Source organism: Marmota flaviventris, chromosome 9 (assembly GCF_047511675.1).
Source record: "Marmota flaviventris isolate mMarFla1 chromosome 9, mMarFla1.hap1, whole genome shotgun sequence".
NCBI lineage: Eukaryota > Metazoa > Chordata > Mammalia > Rodentia > Sciuridae > Marmota > Marmota flaviventris.
In genome coordinates, this window is record NC_092506.1 from 74644976 (window position 1) to 74659890 (window position 14915).

Consider the following 14915-nt stretch of genomic DNA (forward strand, 5'->3'; position numbering starts at 1 on the left):
TAAAACGTTATGAGTCAACATTTTTTAAATCTGCCCCACTGTGAATTTTAAAGAAAGCCAGTTTCTCTTCTTCCCTATTTATTGTCAGCTCATGTAGGTTTAGCTTCTCCCTGAATGTATTTTAATTTACTTAAACGATCTGTCCTCTCTTCCCTGCACAATTAATGTCGGCCAATGGGTGCTTTAATTCCAAGGCCATAGTGGAAAGTCAGCAAAGACCACAGGGATGCCTATTTGATACAAAGGCTGAAGCAGAAATCCATTTCCTATATCCTCACTCAAAGAAATCATGTGCAGTATGGGAAAGCAGAAGAAAAAAAAAACGAGGAGAGAACGATATAAATGATTTGCACTGTCAGGGAAAAAGGCTGTCAGGGCTGTGCGTGCTATCTTTGCAGAGGCCAGGCTATCATTCCAGCTGTTTACAAACCTTTCACAGGTTTTACTGTGTCTAGGAATTGGGTGTACTAAAATACAAGCAACATTTTCTGAATTCATGGGTTTACAGTCTGGAGAGCTAGACCAAAATGTCAGAGATTGCTATTTAGCAGTTTTCGTGGGACTGGGAGGAAGGAGTACAGAGGTCACCAGGTGAAAAGAGCACGTGTGGTAGGCGTGGATGGGAAACATGTCCTGAGCTGTGTCTTGAAAGATAAAGAGCAGTCAGACAGCCAAAGGAGGAAGGCTACCTAGGAAGAGACAGGATGCTAAATGCACACAGGAGCGGGTAGAAAGTAATGTGTTTAGGGAACTGCAGCTGGTTTTATTGCTTGTTATGGCTGAAGTTTAGGGTGGAGAAATGGCCAGAGGACCTTTGAGGTCCATGCACAAGAGATTGGATTTTTTTTTAAGAGAGAGAGAGAGAGAGAGAGAATATTTTAATATTTATTTTTTAGTTTTCGGCAGACACAATATCCTTGTTTGTATGTGGTGCTGAGGATTGAACCCGGGCCACACGCATGCCAGGCGAGCATGCTACCGCTTGAGCCACATCCCCAGCCCAAGAGATTGGATTTTTATCCTTTAGTATTAGGAGTCACTGAGGGGTGTTAATCACAGTAATAATATGATTAGAAATATATTGTAACTGATCACCTACCTTACTAGGATACCTCTCCCTAATCTTTATACTCAGATTTTTGTTCTTTGTTTAACAGGATATCTTTGTTTTCTCTTATTGCCAACACCACCCAAACTTACCACTTTTCTTGATTCTCTTGTTTAATGTCTAGCTCTGTCATCTCTCCTCCTCTAGATTAGAACCCTCTTTCTCATCCCCACATCTAATTTTTTCAATTCCAGTTCTTTCATACATCAACATCCATATCCTTGTATCTCCACAGTAGACTCCTAATTTTGTTTAAGCTGTCACCATTTCTTTTTTTAGGTTAATGCAACATTCATTAAATTGATCACTTGGACTTGGATATTCTACCGTGTGGGTCCATGACCTGGCTTCTGGTAATTTTTTATTCCTGGGTAAAATTATGACTATGTAGGAAGTAGATTGTCACTGTTCCTGCTGAGTGAGTAGACAGAAATCATCCACCCAACATGTGGAGAAAATCAGATCCTCCTGTCTTCCTGGAAATTGGAAATGGACCTTACAACAATAAGCCAGCTTCTGTGACAACCTTAACTGAGCAATAAGAGGGAAAAAGTATCTTACAGCCACGTTTAGCTTATTTACAAGTGGAATTATAAATTGCGCTACAGAGAGATGTGCAGAGCGAATAGAGGATGAGAGACCAAGAGTCCCAAAGAGAGGGGAAGAGAGGGGGATCTTGGTTTCTAGGGTTGGTCTCTGGCCTGATTTGGAGGGAGTGTGTTCAGCTGTCAACAGGCCTTCCTGGGGCCTTTGTGAACTCCATGCCTTTGAGTTCATGTTGTACTTCTTTTATAAAAACAAACAAAAAATCTAACATCCTTTGTTTAAAGTTTCTCAAATGAGTTCTGTTCCTTACATCCAAAGACTCTTCCATGGAAGACTGATGGAACGCAGTGCATGTTCTGGCCCTCTGGCCCTAGAATCTGTGGTTTCCCAGCCCCACTGTCTTGTGCAACCTAGCTCAGAATCAAGCACTGCCTGACTTAAAGCAGAACCTGGCACATTCTCCACTGCATTCCATCTCCCCTTCAGGATCATGGCTTAGACCTGAATTTCACAACTCTGAGTAGGCTTTGATTGTGTCCAAGGCTCTTTTTCATCATAAATGGTTGGCTGTCACTGCCCTACAGAGCTGTGGATGAAGTCAGAGGTTTTGGATATTTCTATGGAAGTCATCATTTCACAAAACTTTGGACATTCATCCATTCATTCATTCAAGGTTAATCTAATACCTGCAATTCCTGATCTTGAAGGACTCTTAGGCTTTGGGGTATAGATAAAAGTTGTTTTTTTTTTTTTTTAAATATCATTTTGTTGGTGATACAATTGAGGCCTAAAATAGGGAGTGTGATTTAATCAAATATTTAATGTTAAAAATCTTTGTTCTTTCCATCCTGAATATACATCTTATTTGAATACTAAATGATTCTGAATTCTTTGGCCCAACTGTAATTGAAAGTAGTAGAAAATTAGAGGTTACATTATTAACTTCTAAGAGAATATGGAATCCAGTCATCTTGGAAATTACATAAGCATTAAGATTGCCAGCTATGAGGCCTACCTTTGGGAATGATCAATTGAATTCTACAAGGTCATCCTGCTTAGAGAAAATTAAACAAACAACAAACAAAGAAAGTAAAATACTTCCCAAATTGCCTAATCAGTTGATTTCTGTCAACAGTGGAATGTAGTAACTGGGTCAACAGCAACATGTTATCAATCTTAAGGAGGCCACATGAGACTTTTTACTTGGTATACTGAACTTGTCACTGTTTACAAAATATGGACAAAGTATACGCAAACTGGAGTCAAAGTGTCAGCAGAGAGTGAATGAGAGATGCTAAAAGGAAGGTTTGAAGTCCTGAAACATCTAAGCTGGATAGTGAGATGATGAGGGTGGGAAGGACAATAGGAAGAAGGCATATTGAAGGTGTGTCAGCTTTGCTGGGAAGTCAGAATGGAGCTGGTGGCAGGGCTCTCCATGACTTAGGAATTGGGCTGTCTGAGAAGACCAATGTAGGTGGGGGAATTAAATTAGCCCTGAGAGGACACAAAGTCAAGATGGAAAAAATAACTGGATGTGTCAGACTTAAAGAAGTCAGTGAGCAGGTGTTTACTGTCTAGAGAAGGGAGCAATAAAGTTAGGGATGTCAGAAGCTGCTCAGGGAATTACTCAGGGCTGAGCCTGGGAACACAGCATGCATTGGGCAAGTGGGGCTTAAAGAAGCCCCCTGGGATGGACAACGGACAGGAAAATAATAAACATTTAGAACCAAAAATTTAGAGCTTGAGATTCTGTTTCTGAATGTATGCAAGATATATAAGAATTCCATTTTGTCTATATTATTTGCATTGTACTAGCCCATCCAAGTTTAGTGTAAGTTTGAAATTTTTCATATTAAATTTTAATTTAAATTTCAGTTGATTAACAAACTGACTATATGCCTGGTCCTCATATTTTGAAAAAAGAAAAAACAATCAGTCAGCATAGTTAACCTCAAATTTCTCTGAATACCACAGGAAACCAAAGCGATAATGTTCTAACCACAATATCTGGAGTTGCTGTCTTTCTTTCCTTCCCTCCCTCTCTTCTTTCCATTCATCCCTCCTACCCACCCACCTTTCCATCCTCCCTCCCTCCCTCCCTTCCTTCCTTCCTTTCCACCAGCCACTGAATTCCCTGTTCTCCATGGGCTGCTTTGTTTAATCTTGAAAAGAATTCTATGGTGTAGCTGGGCATGATGGCGCATACCTGTTTCCCAGCAGCTAGGGAGGCTGAGGCAGGAGGATTGAGAGTTCAAAGCCAGCCTCAGCAACTTAGTGAGGTCTTAAGCAACTCAGCAAGACCCTATCTCTAAATAAAATCTAAAAAAGGGCTGGGGATGTGGTTCAGAGGTTAAACATCCCTGGTTTCAATCCTTGGTACCAAAATCAATCAATCAATCAATCAATCAATCAATCAATCAGTCAATGAATAATTGGATTCGTTCAAAATATGAAAAACTGGAACATATTTAGTTTGTTGATAAAAATCAAATTTAAATTAAAATTTTAAATTTAATATGGAAAAAAATCTCAAACTCACGCTGAACTTAGAGGAAGTGGTACAATGCAACTTCTGAACCCATTATATTTCCTATGTTAGTTCACCACTGTCCTTGTTTCAATTACATTCTTTCTTATTCCCTTTGGTTATGTAATTGGATTTTGTAGTGAGTCCCAAGTATTACACCAAGAATTTGAAAGATTACCTAAAATGAATTGAATAATGTTAAATATCCAGTTAGGTTTTTAATCTCTCTCTCTCTTTCTCTCCCCTCTTCTTTTTCACACACACACACACACACACACACACACACACACATACACAATTTGATTGAACCAGCATCTAAAGAAGGTTCATATATTGCATTTGGTTGGCATATTTCAAGTGTCTTTTCATCTATCTTTTCCTTTGCATTTTTTCTTTAATATTTATTTATTCAAGAATCTGAGTCATTTGTCCAGAGTTTTCCACTCCCAGTTTTGCAGGTTGCATCCTCTTGGTACCATGAAGCAAGTTCCTCTGTCTCTTCCATTTGCATTTAAACAGTAGTCATAACAAAACCTTGAAATAATTCAAATTCATAATTTTAAAAATATAATTACTTCATAGATAGTATTGTGTATTTTCATCAGGAAGTAATATCTGTTCTCTCTTTTGGTGAGGTTAGCAAACTAATACATAGTTTGCTCAGGATGCCAAAGCAGAATACCACAAGGTGTGGCTTAAACAACCAAAACATAAACCTCTATTTCCTCTTGGAGCCATGGCTCAGTGTTTTCTAATTCAGTACTGACTGAATTAATTGTGGTGGCAACATAACCACTACAAATAGTGAGAATAATGGAATCTACTATATGTGAATGTGTGTACATATGTGTGTACTCAGCACCCTCGCCTTTTAGGTAAACAGTAACGTAATATACATACTTTTTAATGCCTTGATTGTTTTTTGCTTAATAGTAAATTCAAGAAATCATTACATGGAAATACATAGAAACATTCTTATCCTTTAAACAACTGCACACAATTGTCTGACTAGACCAGTTCGCCAGTTAGTCATTTTGATAAACATTTATTTTTTAATTATAATTCTATTAAAATGAAATGTATATTCATGTGCATACATCTTTCTGTGTTTTTGTCAGTGTATACTTGCATAAATTCCTACAACTAAGGTTATTATTTTAAGTATATGTTATTTTTTTGAATATTGCCAAATTTTTCTACCCATGGGTTGTACTATTTTGCCCTCCCACTGATAGAGAAGTACCCGTTTCCCCATATCCATGATCAAAAGGTTTCTTTTCTTGCACTTGAATATTTGCCAATGTGACATATGAGAAATAAAATGTGTTTAATGTCCTTTCTCTCATGAGTGAGGATGAATATATTTTTATTTATTTAAAGACCACTTTTGGTGTGGTGGTAGTTTGTATCACTAGTAATGGGCATTAATTTAGAGATGAATAAGAAAAATGAGAAAGGCTTTACAATGAGGACTCTGGAGACCTGGAGTATTGTGCATATCAAATAAAAGTCAGCAGTGGCATCCTGAGACTAATAATTGCTCTGTGCTTCATTAATTGACAAGGCTTCTGACCTTCTGACTATGATGGTTAATTTTATGTGTTAACTTGATTGTGTTTGGGAATACCCAGATAGCTGGTAAATATTATTTTTTTGATGTGTCTATGAGGATGTTTCTGAGGAGATTAACATTGGAATCAGTAGACTGAGTAAGGAAAACTCACCTTCACCAATGTGGGTGGACATTATCCAATCTATTGAGGGCCTACCTAAGTAGAACACAAAGGCATAGGAAAGGTCTACCTCCTCTCTCTTTTTGATCTGGGACCTTCATTTTCTCCTGTTCTCAGACATTGGTTTTCAGGCCTTCAGATTGTCTGAATTACCCTGGCTTTTCCTCATTCATCAGCTTCAAGATGGCATATTGTGGACTTCTCAGCCTCCATAATCACGTGAGCCAATGCCCATAATAAATCTTCTCTTATATATCTAGACATTTTCTGTTGGTTCTATTTTCCTAGAGAACATCAACTAATAGAATGATGAAGAGCTTTATCTCTGTTTCTCGCTCCATCAACTTCTTTCATTTCATTCTTCATGGATTACCCAATCTCTTTTCAACCTTCTTGCTTTCAGCTTACTCTTGGTTTTTACTAATTCACTGTTATGGTTTGAATGTGAAGTGTCCCTTCAAAGCTCCTGTGTTAATGCAAGACTATTCAGAGGTGAAATGAAAAATGTATCAGAGCTGTAGCCTCAGCAGTTCATCATAGTTTGAATGGACTGGGTGATTACTGTCAGCAGGTGGGGTGTGGTTAGAGGAGGTGGGTGACTGGGAGCATGCCCTGGAAAGGTTAATCTTCCCTAAGGTCCTTTCCCCTTTGCCTCTCCGTATCTTTGTTTCCTGGCTGCCACGAGTCAGATAGCTTCCCTCTGCCACGACCTTCTGTCATGATGTGCTGCCTCACGAGTTAATGGGGCCGGAGGAAAGAACTTGCTGACCATGGACTAAATCTTTAGAACCATCAGCCAAAATAAACTTTTCCTCCTCTAGCTTGTTCTTGTCAGATATTCTGGTAGCAGCAATGCAAAATGACTAAACCATGCCTTAGTTCACTACTTTATGACTTCTGCCTTGGGTTTTCTTGTTGGCCCTCTCTGCTTATGTCTCTTATCTCACTTTTTTGCACATTTGATATTAAAATTCCCCAAGAGTGGACTTAATGGATTGGATTAGCTAGTAAGTATAAAAAGACACTGAGTATAAAGAATCTTTTTTAGACTCTGCTTTTGACAGGTTGCTGGTCAATGTAATAGGTATCTTTGGTTCAGGTATTCAAATCCTTAGTTTTAGAGGTCTTGGTTACAACCTGAGGTTATGTGATATATAGTAGGGAAACTTAGGATAAGGAAGTTTTTAGAAGAAAGATGTGTACAAGTCTTCTTGTGGTTTTGCTGGCACAATCTGGTATAAACACAAAGAGGAAATATATTATGGAATTAAGATGTTCATTTTACAGATGAAGAAATTGGGAATTAGATGCATTAACCAACTTTCCCAAGGTCATGCAATTTACTGGTATCAAAGTAACGTGTTTTAGAGCCAAGATTCACTCCTGGAAGTTCAGTACAGGGCATTTTGATCCTATGGTATTCAGTCTTATTTGAACTCCATAGGTATTTTGAACTGGCAGTTTGGGCCTTGTGCATTTTTACTGTGCATATTTTTGGAAACTAAATATTTAAACCAGAATTATTCCTTAGTGAATAAATGTCTATTGAAAAAGTACTTTTATTCTTTTGGAGTGTTCTGCACTAATCCAACTTAATTCCTTTATCAATTTTCTATGCAGTGAAGTTAAACCAGTTCTAGTTTTACTTGTATTTTACTACTATTGATCTTGACTAATTCTTTCTGTGCACATTTTAAAAATAAACCTTAATGTACCTGTTACTTTCTGCTATTGCAAATTGTTTTATTATTGTCAGTTTTTATGGATCAGTGTTTCTTCCACTTTGGGTCTTTGTAGTAACTAAATCTGATTTTTTTTCAGATAAAAGATTTTAAAAGTAAATTTGGCAAGAGTTTATTCTTTTGCTAGTTTTTCTGATGTGGTTTAAATTCTTTGAAAGTCCTATTTTGTTGTTTTTGCTGATTATTTTTTCTTTTCTTTTTTATGTTTCTGGTGTTATTTGAGATACGCTCCAAACCTGATTATTTCTTAAACAGATTATTTTCTTTTGAATCTTAAAATATGATCATTAATGCATAGTTCTTCAGTTAGGTTTTACCTATGACAAACTATCCTGTAAAGTTTTCATTACTGTCAGTTTTGATTGTATTTTTTGGTTATTATTTCTATCACTAATTTTTGTTAAAAATTAAAAAATAATCATTGTTTTGTTTTCTTGGAGTAAAGCAAAGAGCATGCAAAGGAAAAAAAGGTATAAGATTTGTGTGAGTGGTGGATTAGGGTATTTCACATATTCATAAGTCTGGATTACATTCGCAGTGCTCAAGCACAGAAACCTCCCCTGGTAACTGGCATTTCTTTCTCCTAAGAATGGTTTGAAGCTATCAGGCCAAGGTTCAGACACTTTGCCCCACAAGGCTGCTAATGAGAAGAGGGAAAGTCATCCTAACTATGTGGGTTGAAAAAAAGTCTGCCCAATGTAAACAAAATAGCTCCTACTTGACCATCAGAGGGACACGCTGTTCCTTTCCTGACCTTGGCTTCCCAGGCTGTTTTGGGGCTTGGGCTGAGGATGGAAAAGAGTGACCTTTCATCACCCTCCAGATCTATCCAAGTTCTTCCAGGCTTGGAAATGCTCCCAGGCCTTTCTCCATTTCCCTACAGAGCAGAGCCTCCCTGCAGACTTTTCTTGTCTGAGTTCCAAGGGCTTCATGTCAATTAATGTGCTTGGAAGTCACTATCACTTGTTTCCTTAATGCTTCTAACTTTAACTTTCCAAACAATTGCATTAGGTTCAATCTAGTCCATGACTGGTTACTAAGGACATGGCGTCCTTGGGGGTTTGTATCATTAATAAGGCCTTGGAAATATGGCCAAGAACTGGACAAAATAAGTAAAAATGATCATAGAGTTGCTGTCAAATTTTATTGTGAACTAAATATCAAGTCCCATCTGATTTTAGCTTTAGGATTCTCTGGAGAGTAGGTGTTCCATGGCCTTGTCCCGATGTGACCTACCCAATGTCTATGTTTCCAAAATTAGAATAAATAGAAGGCCAAGGCACAGCATTCTCCATGATGCCTCACATGATCTTCCTGAGGGATTTATGGGTGGCCAGGATTTATTGGAAAACAAAGCATCTTTCTCTTTCAAATTATCTATAGAAACATGGTATTTAACATGTTGATCCCTTTAAAAAGCCAACAGGAATGAGTTCGTTGGCTGCTGACTTTCTGAAGGTAAAGTTGGCAGCTTACTTTCTGAAACTTTTGATCTCCTTTTCCAAACTCTTTCTGACCTCAGCTCAAGATCTGTTGCTTTGTATTTGGACTTAATCTTTATTACCTCCTGTCAGACACTAATGATTGTATTACTATCTGCTACAACTCACATGATCCCACTGGGTGTGGGCTTGAGGTGGCTGCTGGAAGGGCTTCTCATATTTCTGTATGGCTCCTGGGACACCTTGAAGGATGTGGTTGCTATCCAGTTTGCCCCAGTCTTTGAATGGGAACCAGAAAGAATGGAATAATATTTACTACTTATCTACTGACTGACTTCTATTAACAGTTATTTTCTTATCTTCAGGAGTAACTAGATGAGTATCTTTCTGAATCCTATAAGCCTCAGAGGAAATATGGTCAGAGGGTCAAGAGGACTAATAGAAACCTGAGGTCTAGGAATAGACAATGTTTTCTAGGCTTAGATTCTATACCCTGGAGGGGTCTGTGCAAAGTCATCTGGCAAGCCTGCATTTGCTATTCCTAATTGGAGAGCTACAAGGGGCTGCTGTTATGTGTTACAAATCTGAGTTGAAGACTTGGGCTATGCATATCATGGCTGACAAATGTGCTAGGCCAAAACACCAAGAACTGGGTCTCCTTCATCTCTCTGATAGCCAAGGAGCCTAGAAGGTACTCTGTAAATATTATTTGATCTCAACCAGGTATGATTTTAACCTGTAAATCAATGCTCATGTGATCTTACCAATAATAGATGGTTTTCCATCCCTTTTATATCTAACGTGTATCTCACGGTTATTAATTTTTCCTATATAATTTGTGGTAGGACTGTGGTAATTACAAAGTATATGGGCTCTGGGGTCAGAAAGATACATTTGTGTGTCTACCACATACAAGCTATGTGCTTATGATTCTGTCTCCCTCAATAAAATGAAGGTAATAAACTTATCCTGCAAGACAGATGAAAAGACTGAGTATGATAATGCAGAGTGTTTCCCTTCTCTGACTGGCAATCTGTAAATTGTGCCTATTATCTTACAGCCACTTTCCCATTTATTACTCACCCTATTTACCTCAAAGAAGTTAAAACCTCTTTTTTCCCCCAAAATGAAAAACAAGCACTAAATGACTCACATCATTCACTTAGCTTTTGAGGAAGAAGCCACAACCAGGACCTAGAACTTCTATTCCCAAGTATGATCTGAACCAGAGGGATTGAAGTTTGGCTTCCTGGCCTCCCCACTGACCAGCCATGTGGTTGAGCATTGATCCTTTCCTATTTCTGGGTCTTGATTTTCTAATCCTTAAAGCTGAGATAACAATAATATACACTTTATTAGATTGTTTTGAGGACCCAGTTGAAGTGATTTAAGGCAGTGATTCTTATCTAGACAGTGCATAAGAATCATCTGAGAGATGTTTTCAACATGCCTGTGCACAGTCCCCACTGCAGAGGTTTGAAGGTGCAAATAGAGATGACCACATGGTAAAACTGCCCAAGGTAATTCCAAGGCATCCCAATTAACCCAAGCTGCTATCTGCTTCTAACTACAAAATTTCATGAAGACAAGTCTTCATTGTATTTAGTCCTTATGATGCTCACAAAGCTGATGAGTTATGGAGGAAAGAACAGCAGTCTTCTGGATCAGAAGATATGGACAAATCCAAGCTATGAATTTCCAGATGTGCATCTCTGGGTATATTTTATAACATTTCAGAGACTTCATTCTTTTCAAAAGTAAAGTAGGGTGGAGTGCTCAGAATAAAGAAGAAGGCTGATGCTATACCACTCTTTAAACCTAAAGGACTTTCCTCATTTCGGAAAATGGAAGCACAGAGAGCTTAATACATTAGTTGAAGATCATACAGTTTATATATGACTGAGTTGTAATTTGAGCCCAGATCTAGTGGACTTTATTTAATATCAATTTATTGAGCGCCTACTATGTGCTAGGCTACTCTTCTACAATTCTGGAGTATTTCAGAGAATAAAACAGACAAAAATAATAATTCTTATTTTTGTGAAGCTTTCACATTCTAAAGTGATAAATGCTATGGAAAGCAATAAATAAAGAACAAATCAACAAACAGATGGAGATCGGGGATATGAAAGAGAAGCTCGGGGTCAGGTTGCCATTTTAATTAAGGTGGTCACTTATTTAGAAAGTGACCATTAAGCCAAGTCTTGAAGGAGGTGAAGAACACACCAATGTGACCATTTGCAAGAAGACAGTTGCATGCAGAAGCACCAGTCAGGATGTGTGGCAACCTGCACAGCTGAACATGAGGGACTGGTGAGGGGCAATGGGGGATTAAGAAAAACACACACACACAAATATGAAGACAAAAGGCTGGGATCAGGAGGGACACTGCTCTCTGATGGAGGAACAGAATCTAAAGAATCGGCTCAGCAAGTTTATTTATATACGGTCTCATAAAGGGTTATAGAGATATTATTCTTTGTGCACTAGAAAGTTATAGTGCTAGAAACATTCTTGTAGCTAATTTACTCTTGCAATTCTAGGATCTTCCTACAGCATTCAGGAAGCCCATTGTCTACAGTTGCTGATATGCGGGCAGGCTCCCAAATAGCTGGTGAAACAGTGTAGTTTCCTTGCTATGCTCAGAATCCTCTATCCCTGGGTGCTGGCGTCTGAAATCTATGTCAAGAACTGAATGGCGGGCTGGGGATGTGGCTCAAGCAATAGCGCGCTTGCCTGGCATGCGTGTGGCCCGGGTTCGATCATCAGCACCACATACAAACAAAGATGTTGTGTCCGCCAAAAACTGAAAAATAAATATAAAAAATTCTCTCCTCTCTCTCTCTCTCTTAAAAAAAAAAGAACTGAATGGCTCTATGGCTAGCATAGAACTTTCTTCAGAACAGGGCATCATCATGCAACTGAGCCATTTCAATTGGCACCTTTGAATTGAGGATGTTCCGAGAGGGGCCTAGCCTCTGTCACAGGACAGTTTCAAAACCTATCATTCAGTTACTGCTCTCAGTAAGTATGATGGGCAGGAAATGCAGGTATGTGAAATGGCACAGAGGCCAGGGTGGCTGGAGCAATGAGAGTATGGGGCAAAGAAGCAGACAATATCACAAAGGCCACAGATGCACAGTACAAGGCACTGCAGGGCTTTGGCTTTTACCCTGGAGTGTAATAGCAGTCATTGAAGGATTCTGAGAGGAGGAACAATTTGGTGTCCCTTATGCTGAATGAAATAATCCAGTCATAGATGGTCAAATATTTCGTGAGGTGTTTCATTTGTATGAGGAATTTAAAATAGTCAAATTCATAGAAGCAGAGAATGATTTCAACTAAAGTACTATACAAGTACTTTAACATTTATAAAGTATGTAAACCTTAATAAATTTTATTAAAGTGTAATAATTTGTCTAAATTCAGAAATATAAATTAGGACTGTTTCAAATTATGAATTTTAAAAGGGGTCAAGATCTAGGAAAGAGATATAAGAAGATTCTAGGTATGAAATATATTTTAATAGGAAAGGATAAAGAAAATGAAGTGTTTCTGGATGAGAAAGTCTTTTGTGTGGTAAAGAAAAAAGTTGTAGAATGCCCAAGTAAGTTGCAGAAGGTTTGTGGAGGGTAAATTTCAAAAAGTTTGTAATTAAGTTAACCATAATTGGTACAGTCAATATCCTGTGTCAACAGACCTGACTCCTTGATGAGCCTTAGTTGGTGGGTAGCTGAAGACAGCAGTTTATCCTCCCAAGGCACCTCCAAAGGGCAACCCCATGACTGCATCAGGGGTTGGAAGAGGAGTGCCACTTGCCTTCAATAGCTGTGCTGTGTGCCATGCTTTGATTGGTCAGCACTGAAGAACAGAGTGGCTCCAAAGGAAATGCCAAGCCAAGAGTGACAGAACCAACGGACAGCCAGAAGACCTTGAGGTGTGTCAACTGGCTCAGGCTTCTCCACATGGATTCCAGGCAGGAGTGCATCTGGATCCACCAGGAGTCTCCTCTGCCCCAACCTGTGAAGACACATCATAGAGACTCTTCCCTGGGACACCTCCCTCTGCCCTGCTCTTTGTCCTTTCTCACATGTTTTGGGAGAATTTTATTCTTAATTGATTTTTTTTCCACATACATTGTATAATAAAATTGATGTTTCAAAGATTTTAAAAAGGCAAAAAGGCAATTTTTCTTTTTTCTTTTTTTTTAAGAGGGAGAAAAACCTGGAGTCCAGCAGCCATCCCCTCCAAGGCCTGGACCACTGTGCCTCCCTCTTCTGCTCAGTGTTATACTCTCTCCTCTTGAACTAGGGTGAATGGAGACTCACTTGCCTTGAGCCAACGTAGATGAAGACTCGCTGCCCTTGATCTAATGTAGATGGAAGTTAACCCCTTGAGCTAGTATAGACTTGATTCACTTTGAGCTGGTCACTTTGGCCAGAGGAATCCTTTTCCTGGTCTTTAGGCCCTACCATGAAGTATGTGAGGAGGGTTGGTTGCAGCTGTTGAAGAAGACACCTGTGGTAAGACATTGGAGACTCTAGAGTGTCCTATGGCTTCATCTCTATTATCCCATGTGCAGAGAGTAAGAGGTGGGCCAGTGGGCAGGGATGGGCTTGATTGCAGCAGTGGCTAGGTGTTTCACCACATGCCATGCAGCCTACCAACCCCAAAGCTCCCCCTGGTCACAGCTAAATATCATGGAAAGAGTGAACACATGGGAGTTGGGCAGTGGAGATTTTAAATCTCAGGGATGCTACTTACATAAACATAGTGCACCCACACAGAATTTCTTTTATCTCTAGATTCTGTTGACAGTGAATTTTGTAAAGTGAAATGCACACAAATAAAAAGAAACACTCAGGTTAGGACAACAGGCTTTGTGGACCTTCCAGCCCTGGCATCTCTGTGACTTTGGGACTCTCAGAGCTGCTCTGGCAGCTTCTTCCTGCCCTTCCCTTTAGTGGTCAGAAATTGATACCTTTAAAAAGATGCCCCATGTGTCATTTTAATGGTTTTCCCTTTTTCACCTTGAGCCAAGAAAAAAGTTTTAAAGTAAAAATATTCTATAATGCTGTTTTAACCATATATAATATTTGTAAGAATCAGGAAATAAAAGAATTAGTATTATTATGTTTATATAACATAGATTTTCTCTAATTAAATTTATCCAGAAAACTGCTCTCAATCTGTAAAATATAGCTGTGAGAATTTCAGTTTTTGTACATTTCAATAATGATTTGGGTTGGAAGCACTTTAATAACTCCAAGTTTTATAATTCAATTTTTTAAAAACTTTAGTCTTATAATAACATGACTCCATTAAAAATAACATGACTCTTTTTCACAAATGTGAAATGTGAACAGTAGTAGGCCCCTTAGAGCAGACTGAATGTTCAACTTGAGTTATAAGTTGGATATTGCTCAGACCTATGCTTGCCATCTTCCCACAAATATCCATGCATATATAGTTTAATGAATAAACTAACTTTCATGATTTCACCATTTTCAAAGTAAGGCCTGGTTTTAGGAAAGTGTTAACTATGACTACCTTTGCTTTATGAGATATGAAATTTCCTTCCTGACTTGTCACAATTCCTTAACATATGGTCATTTTTTAAATTATTTTTTTTATTTATATGTGACAGCAGAATGTATTACAATTCTTATTACACATACAGAGCACAGTTTTTTAATATCTCTTGTTCTATACAAAGTATATTCACACCAATTTGTGTCTTCGTACCTGTACTTTGGATAATAATGTCCACCACATTCCACCATCATTTCTAACCCTATGCCTCCTCCCTTCCCCTCC